General features: G+C 50.9%; 1 protein-coding gene across 1 annotated transcript in view; it reads left to right on the top strand.

Annotated features, from left to right (window-relative positions):
- Window positions 1-7,726, top strand: part of CUNH7orf50 (chromosome unknown C7orf50 homolog) — a 127,582-nt gene that overhangs the window by 91,400 nt on the left and 28,456 nt on the right. The window lies entirely within an intron of this gene.

The following is a 7,726-nucleotide window of genomic DNA, read 5'->3' as shown; positions in this document are numbered from 1 at the left end:
AGGTCACCTATGTTGCCTTCTCTGCAAAGAAAGACTTCCCCAAGCGGGCATACAGGGTCAGGAAGAATGGCAGAGTCTGTGTGATCTTCAAAGTAAGCCCACCCTTCAGCTGAGCCAAGATCAGCATTTTAGAGCTGGGGAACAGAAATACACTCCAGAACACTATAGCTTTGTAGCTTGCTGCTAGCTACTCCCCAACCGTTCAGGCCGATTTCCGTGGAAGAGCCAGATATCTGTGAGGACACACCACCATCTTGGGCCGTGTGAGTTGGATCTGAATCCTGGGTTTCTGAACGCATCATGCTCAGATGTCACTTTGTGAAAACCACATGGAGTTGCCCTGCCCTGGATTGCTAGTGAGGGTTCCTGAGGGCTAGGAGTTATGGTCCCCTGGGCCCCAGGGCTGTGCCTTTGTGGCTGCATTGGCTTTAGTCACAAGGCTGGTGCCCTAATTGTGCACCGCACTTTGCAGTGAAAAGGGAGACTCCGGCCCAGTTTTCTGCTGAGATCACGGAGATGCCTCTCCCTGGATTACAGAAACATCACAATGGCCCTTTGCTTCACACAGTCTGGAGACTTGGCAAGACTTCCTGGTCATTCTGGAGTGGCAGTCGATAAGAAAAGCTGCATTCCACACTGAGGGGACTCTGGACTGCTGGTTGGGAACTCAAGAGTAGCCTGCTACCCAGAGTCTGTTTGCATGTGGTCATTCTCTTGTGGGCTAGGGACAATGATGTGAAGGGTTTCCACTGCCCTAACCTCCCTGAACCGGCAGGGTCGTCTTCCTGTGGAAGGTTGTTATGTGCTGACACTACCTTTGATCCTGGGTGATCCGTTGATCAGGGACAAGGAATATTCCTGTGAGTCTGGTTTAGAGGAAGGTTTCATATCTTGACTTCTATGTGGTCCTATTGATGTAAGTTCATGTTTTTCAGGGCTCCAGTAGATTGTAGTAGATGTTGCTAAGGCACTGTGGAGGGCTTGGTAAGAGACCAAGTCCCACCCTAGAAAAGCCTGTAGGGTAGATGGGAAGCATGTGGCTGACGTCTGGCTGTTGGTTCAGGGCTGGGCCACTGGTTTCTGTGTTGTCATCACAGACGTACATGCCTACAGAGAACAGCTTGGCATCTCATTGGACTCATCCAATCAAACTTTTCTGCTCCAATTTTAGCTAGGAACTCACAATCCAGCTTCCACAGAACAGTTAATAAAAACACTCTGTTTCTTAGGAAAAGCTATTTATTCTTTGTAGTTACATATTTTTCATGTATATAATCTTATCTGTCTATATTTTGTACTATGCAAGTACACACAAATACATGTAATGTTAATCCTAAAAATAGAACAGCCAGTTACTTTACCAGAAAAGTAGTTCATTCTTTATTCCAGAATGGCAAAGAATTACAATTTGCATGGGCATACCAGGGTGACCCACAAGCTGGTCTTAGACTAGAGGAAAGGGGGAGTAGGGTGCTGCTTGGGACAGGAGCCCACTGGAGGGGGCCGGGGTAGGGGCTCCTCATTGCCTGGGCTATTGCTGTGCGAGGAGAAACCTTCCTTCATTGTGCTCTGAGGGGTGGGACATGGGAGCATACGGGCCCCCGAGCGCATTAGAACTTAGAGCTTGGTGCTAAAGATAGATGTGGTGTCTGGGCTTTGCTTCAGAATCATCCGAGGCTAGGGCAGGAGAGGAGAGATGGACCATACAGCTGAACACTCGAGGATTCAATATACTTTTGTGTATGTTTGCAAACCCCTGTAAAATTTCCAAAAGAGGGAGCCAAAGAAAGAGACTGCGCACTGCTGCTTGTGGTGTGGAGGGCAAGTCAGAGCAGCCGGGGTTGCAGCTCAGCAGCCTGATAGGTCCCCACTGGGCCAGGGCACACAGCCCAGCCTGGCCCCAGGTGGGGCTTCGTGGGCATGCAGACTGAGGGCTTTGAGCCCCCGTGGGAGTTAGCACCAAGAGCTGGATTCTTGGTGCTGGCAGTTTGCTTTTCCTCCTCCAAAGCCTTTCATCGGCATTAAAAATAGAGTGCATGGAAGCACTTCCTGCACAGAGTGGGAGTGGGCGCACTGGTGGAACCGGTGCCCAAGTGGGCTTCCGACAGCCTGCTTCTCTGGGACTGTGGCCACCTGCCCATTGGGCTGCACCTGCTGTCTTTCCCCAAGAAGCTTGGGAGTGGTGAATCCAGGAGTGCCTCCACAACCGCAAAAGACTGCAGCCCCCAGATCTGGCCAAGCGATGGGCCAGTACCCTGCTGGGCACCGCTTTTACTTGCTTTTCCCAGTGCAGCCTGTCCCAGTGAAAGCAGGAGGGGCCCAGGCTCTGCTACCCTGAAAAGCGAGGGCTGGGCATTTTGTCAGGCCCAGAGCCAAGTGAGGGCTGAGTGAGGCAGGGTACCCCCAGTGGCCTTACTCCTTCTGGCTTGAGTGTGGGCCTGTCACCAACATGTGCAGCTCATGCAGGAACAGCTCGTCTGAGCCATGCCCAGCCCCCCAGACAGAGGGCACAGAAGTTGCTTTTTCGGTTCTGTTTCTGTTCTGGAGTGCTCTCTCTTTTTTTTAGCTTTTTATTTTTAAATAAGTATAGATTCTCAGGAAGTTGTAAAAATAGCAGAGAGCACTCCCTTGTACCTTTCCCCCACTTTTCCCTGATAGTTACATTCTACATAATTCTAGAACAGTGTCAAAACCAGAAAACTGTTGTGGGCACCTTGTTACAGTGCATGTGTGTGCTCCCATGACCACCAAAATCAAGACACAGGAAGGCTCATCTACACTTGTGCTGGATCTCACAGTCACACCATCCCTTGCCCCTTCCTAGCAGCCACCCATCTGTGCTGTAATTATGTCCTTTTGAGGAAGTTATAAATGGAGCCATCCAGTATGTGTCCTTTGGGGATTGGTTTTTTCCACTCATCCTAACATCCTGAGAGATCCAAATTGTTGTTGTGTGTCATTAAACCACTCCTTTTTATTTTTGTTTTATTTTTATTTTTTTTTACACCACTCCTTTTTATTTCCGAGTAGCAGTAGTAGTATGGAGGGGCCAGTTTGTGTTCAGCCACTCACCGCTCGGAGGCCATTTTTGCTGTGTCCAGCTTGGAGCAATTACAGATAAAGCTGCTGCACTGTTGTGACTGGTTTTCATGTGGACATGAGCTTTCATTTCTCAATTGCTAGGTCACAGGGTATATGCATGTTCAGTTTTTGAAGAGCCAACCAGTTTTCCAGGGAGGCTGAAGCATGTTTGCATTCCCAGCGCCCGTGCTCTCTGTGGCCTTGCCAGCTCTGGGTGTGGTCCCCGCTGGTTTCAGCTGTCCTGACCGGTGTGGAGTGGGCCCTCCTCGTGCTCTTCCATCTGCTCTACCCCGATGCCTACCATAGCCAGCACCTCTCTGTGTGCTTATTTGCCACCCTATACCTTCTTTGGTGAAATGTCTGTCTCTGTCCCATTTTCTAACTTGGTTGTTTGTTTTCTCGCTGTTGAGTTGCAAGAGTTCTCCGTGTGTTCTAGATATGAGACTTTGGTTACCTGTGGGTCTGTAAGTACTTTGTCCCGGCCTCTGGCTCAGCCTTGTGTCCTCTCCGCAAGGTCTTTCATAGAGCAGAGAAGTTTCTCACTTTTAGTGGAGTCAATTTAATGATTTTTTTAAAATTTATTTATTTATGATAGTCACAGAGAGAGAGAGAGAGAGGCAGAGACACAGGCAGAGGGAGAAGCAGGCTCCATGCACCGGGAGCCCGACGTGGGACTCGATCCCGGGTCTCCAGGATCGCGCCCTGAGCCAAAGGCAGGCGCCAAACCACTGCGCCACCCAGGGATCCCTTTTTTTTTTTTTTTTTTTTTTAATGGATCTGTGTTTGGTGTCATGTTTAAGAAATCCTGCACTGGGATCCCTGGGATCCAGCCTCTTGAGAGGGTGGATTATAGAGATTGATTCTTGAATTTTGAATTGGCATTGCATCCCTGGAATAAATTCCACTGAGTTGCAATCTACAATTCTTTTTATATATTGCTACTTAGGATCTTTGCCCTTATATTTTATGGGGGACTTTGGCCTGTAGTTTTCTGTTTTGTACTGTTGTCTGGATTTGGGGTCAGGGTAGTACTGGCTTCATGGATGCTCTGGGAAGTGATCCCTTCTTGCCTGTGGTTCTCCAAGAGAGTGCATGGAGCTGCTGTGCATTCTTCTTTCATTGGTGGATAGAATTCCAGTGAAACACCTCATGGGTCTGGACACAGGCTCTGCAGCAAGAGACATCAGGGCCTCCACTTCCCGAGGCTGTAGTGACAGAAACCCTGTCCTGCCCTGCCAGGGAAGGGAGGGACCGGGCTGACCCAGAGACAGCTGGCCCAGGGGCCTTGAACTGTACCTGGCTTCACTTTCTCTTACTTATAGCCGACAGCGGACCCTGCTCACCTGGAGCTTTACCCCTCTCTCCCTCTGCCACACAGTCTCTGTCCAAGAGGGGCCCATCCCTGGGGTTCAGTGGGAGGGAAGTGCTGTGTGCAGGAGCTCTGTAGGCTGTCTGTATCCAGGGAAGCAGGGGGTGGAGGGATTCCAAACCCTCTGCAGCATCTCCTGTGGATTTCAGTGATGATTAGTTCTCCGGGAAGCGGCATGCTGGTCCACCAAATGTTCTAGTTAGTAATGTCCATGTGAGACATACCATTCTCTCCTTAATGACTCGGAATGATCAACATAATCTTGGGGTGCCTGTCACCCTGGTTTTGTTTTGTTTTTAAGATTTTATTTATTTATTCATGAGAGATACATAGAGAGAGGGGGGCAGAGGGAGAAGCAGGCTCCATGCAGGGAGCCTGATGTGGGACTTGATCCGGGGACTCCAGGATTACGCCCTGGACCAAAGGCAGGCGCTAAACTGCTGAGCCACCCAGGGATCACCCTGATTTTGAAGGCTAATTTGTATTGCCTCTGGGGGGATGGTTTGTTGAGAATTTCATGCTTCTAGAACCCCAGCCACCCAGTTTCTCCTCTGCCTCAAGGGGGTCTCCATGCCACTCCCTAGGACTTGTGTGCCCACCATATCCCTTTTCTCTCACATATCCAAAGGCTCTGCGCTCACCTTGGGTTTCAGGTGCTATCTTCCCAGCTCTGTTTCTCTTCACCTTTACCCTTCCTCAAACATTTAAATCACAGAATGTAAAATCAGCTTGCTCTCCAATTATTCTTCGCCACACTATTACAGTCTTCTGTAATCTCGCTGTGGGCAGGTGTCTCAGTTCCCCCAGGCTGCAATAACAGAATCCCACAGCCTGCGTGGGATAAACACATTTATTTCCCACAGTTCTAGAGGCTGGACAGGTTGTGGCGAAGCCTCCTCCTGGTTCCTGGAGGGTCACCTTCTGGCTGTGTCCTCACATGGTGGAAGGGTCGAGGGAGCTCTCTGGGTCTCTGCCCTCACAACCCATGCATCTCCCCAAAGCCCCACCTCCATATACCATCATACTAGGAATTAAGTTCGAACATATGAATTTGGGGGAAACAAATATTCGGTCTGTGGCTGCAGGCATTTTTGTCTGTTTTATACCCCACAGTATTGTTAGTACTCAGAGAGGAGCATTTAGTGTGAAAACCTTGGTTAACAAATATTTGCGAAATAAGTACTGGTCCTTGTTGATACCCGCTCTTCCTAACCAGGAGCTGCTAAGTTGCCTGGAGGAGGTGGGGTTCTAGGGTCCCTTGGGGTGGACATAGCTGCTGCTGCTAGGCTTACACAGCAGGCAGGGCTCTTGGTCATTCTACTTGCTGAAACTTGTCCACAAAGGCTCTCAGGCTGTCCTCTGTACCACTTATCTTGGGGCCCCCACAAAACCCCACAGGTGCAGTGAGTGGCCCTATGTCCATTGTTTCCTGATGAGGCCCAGGGTCAGACAGACCCCGTGGGAAGCATGGCCTGGCAGTGCCTGCTGTGGGATAGAGTTCCACCTGCCTCTGTGTGTGCCCTGGGGTGGCAGAGCACATCATGCAGGGCCTGGGAGGAGCACTAGATTGGGAGAAGGCAGCCCTGGCACATTTTAGGCCCTCCCTGAGCCCTAGGCCCTTCACCTGTGAATTGTGGGTACAGGATGGCTGAGAGCCGGAGATGGGTGGAGGGCGTGAAAGCGCACTCTGAGCCATGCATCCCATCCCCACATGTGGTATGCCCTGCCAGTACCTCCGTGTTGCCAGGCCCGCTCCCTCCCTTTCCCGCTTCTGTCTCCTGGGGCTGCTGCTGAGTCACCGGAACCAGAGGGTGGTGTGAAGAAAGCAATCAATCAGAGGGCTCTTAAGGCTGAGTAGTGATGCTGGAATGCACTAGAAAATCAGCACGGAGATCCTCTAGGACTCATTTCCTGGAATGGAGTCCTTTCCAGGAAACTGGCAATCTTGGAAACTTTAAAAAAAAAATATTTCCTAGTTTCAGTTTCCTTATCTGTAAAGTGGGGGTGCCAATGCCTGCCTCCCAGGGATTCAGCAAGACAGCACGGATGAGAATACCAGGCTCAGAAGCCATGGGAGCGGGCAGGCAAGTCCCTATCCTGCCCTCTGCCTTCCTTCTGTCCATCCAGCTCTGCTACTGGCCTCTGCAGTCCCTGCAAGCCCACCCCTGTTGTCCCTGTGCAGCCAGCCTCCATCCATGTGGATCAGCTGGGTAGCAATGAAATCACCAAGAGGAAAAGCACAGTCTGTCTTGGCTCTGGGACCTTGGAGATGGTTATCAGGCTGGGAAGCTGGGACACCCACACCCAAAGCAGGAAACCCACACCCACCAGGCAGCACGCAGTGGGCAAATGAAGAAATGGCTTCTAGAGTTGCCTCTAGAGTAGAGAGCATCTTAGGATGCCTGGCTCTGACCTTTGCCAGAGAGGTGGTTGAGACCCTGCTCTCCCATACCCAAGCAGCCCTGCCACCAGAGCTTCCTACAGGGCCTTGGGGAAATTCAGAAGGCTCCTGGCTGCCTGTGTGTGATTTTTTCTTGCACCTTGAGATTCATCTGCAGTCTTAAAGGAGGGAAACATGCTCAAGAAGAGATTTAGAAAAAGAAAGAAAAAAAAGAGATTTAGGTGTTCACCTGGCGAGGAAAAAGTTTTGGGATTCATTTATTCAGTGAGCTTTCGTTGACCGCTTGCGTTTTGCTGGCCTATGTGAGTACAGCGTGAGCAAACACAGCCCTACCGTTGCAGGCCTCACAGTTTGAAGGGACTAGTTGTTACTCGGAGGACTCCAGGGGGTTGCCCTGTCACCACTCTGAGAAGTGCTGCGGGGCCATGGTGTTGGCAGGGTGCTCAAGAGGTGAAGCAGAGGTTTCTCTGAAACTGAGGACTAGTCATGAGGCTCCAGGCAAAGGGAAGAGTCTGTGCAAAGGCCCTGGGGAGGAGACAGCTGGCCAGGTTCAAGGAACCCAAGGGTGCTGCAAGTGGTGGAAATGTGGGAATGGGGCCAGCAGGCAGGACCAGAGCTTGCCGGTGACACGTGGGTCCATGTTGCAGGCAGAAAATGGGAAGCAATTGGGGGCGCAGCAGCAGTGGGTTTTTTTTTTTTTTTCCTGCCTCTTCTGTTGGGAGCAGCTCAGGAGCAGGGCCTGGAGCTAGGCAGACCTGTGAAAGTGAGCTCTGGGGCACACAGACCTGCCCTGAGTCGCCATTCCTCTTCTGAACAACCTCGTTGAATAAGGAACCCGGCGCGGGGGCTGCACCACTTCTCCTTTGCTGAGCAGA

This window comes from Nyctereutes procyonoides, unplaced genomic scaffold (assembly GCF_905146905.1).
Source record: "Nyctereutes procyonoides isolate TBG_1078 unplaced genomic scaffold, NYPRO_anot_genome, whole genome shotgun sequence".
NCBI lineage: Eukaryota > Metazoa > Chordata > Mammalia > Carnivora > Canidae > Nyctereutes > Nyctereutes procyonoides.
The sequence above is the reverse complement of the archived record's forward strand: the minus strand, read 5'-3'. Positions and strand labels throughout refer to the sequence as shown.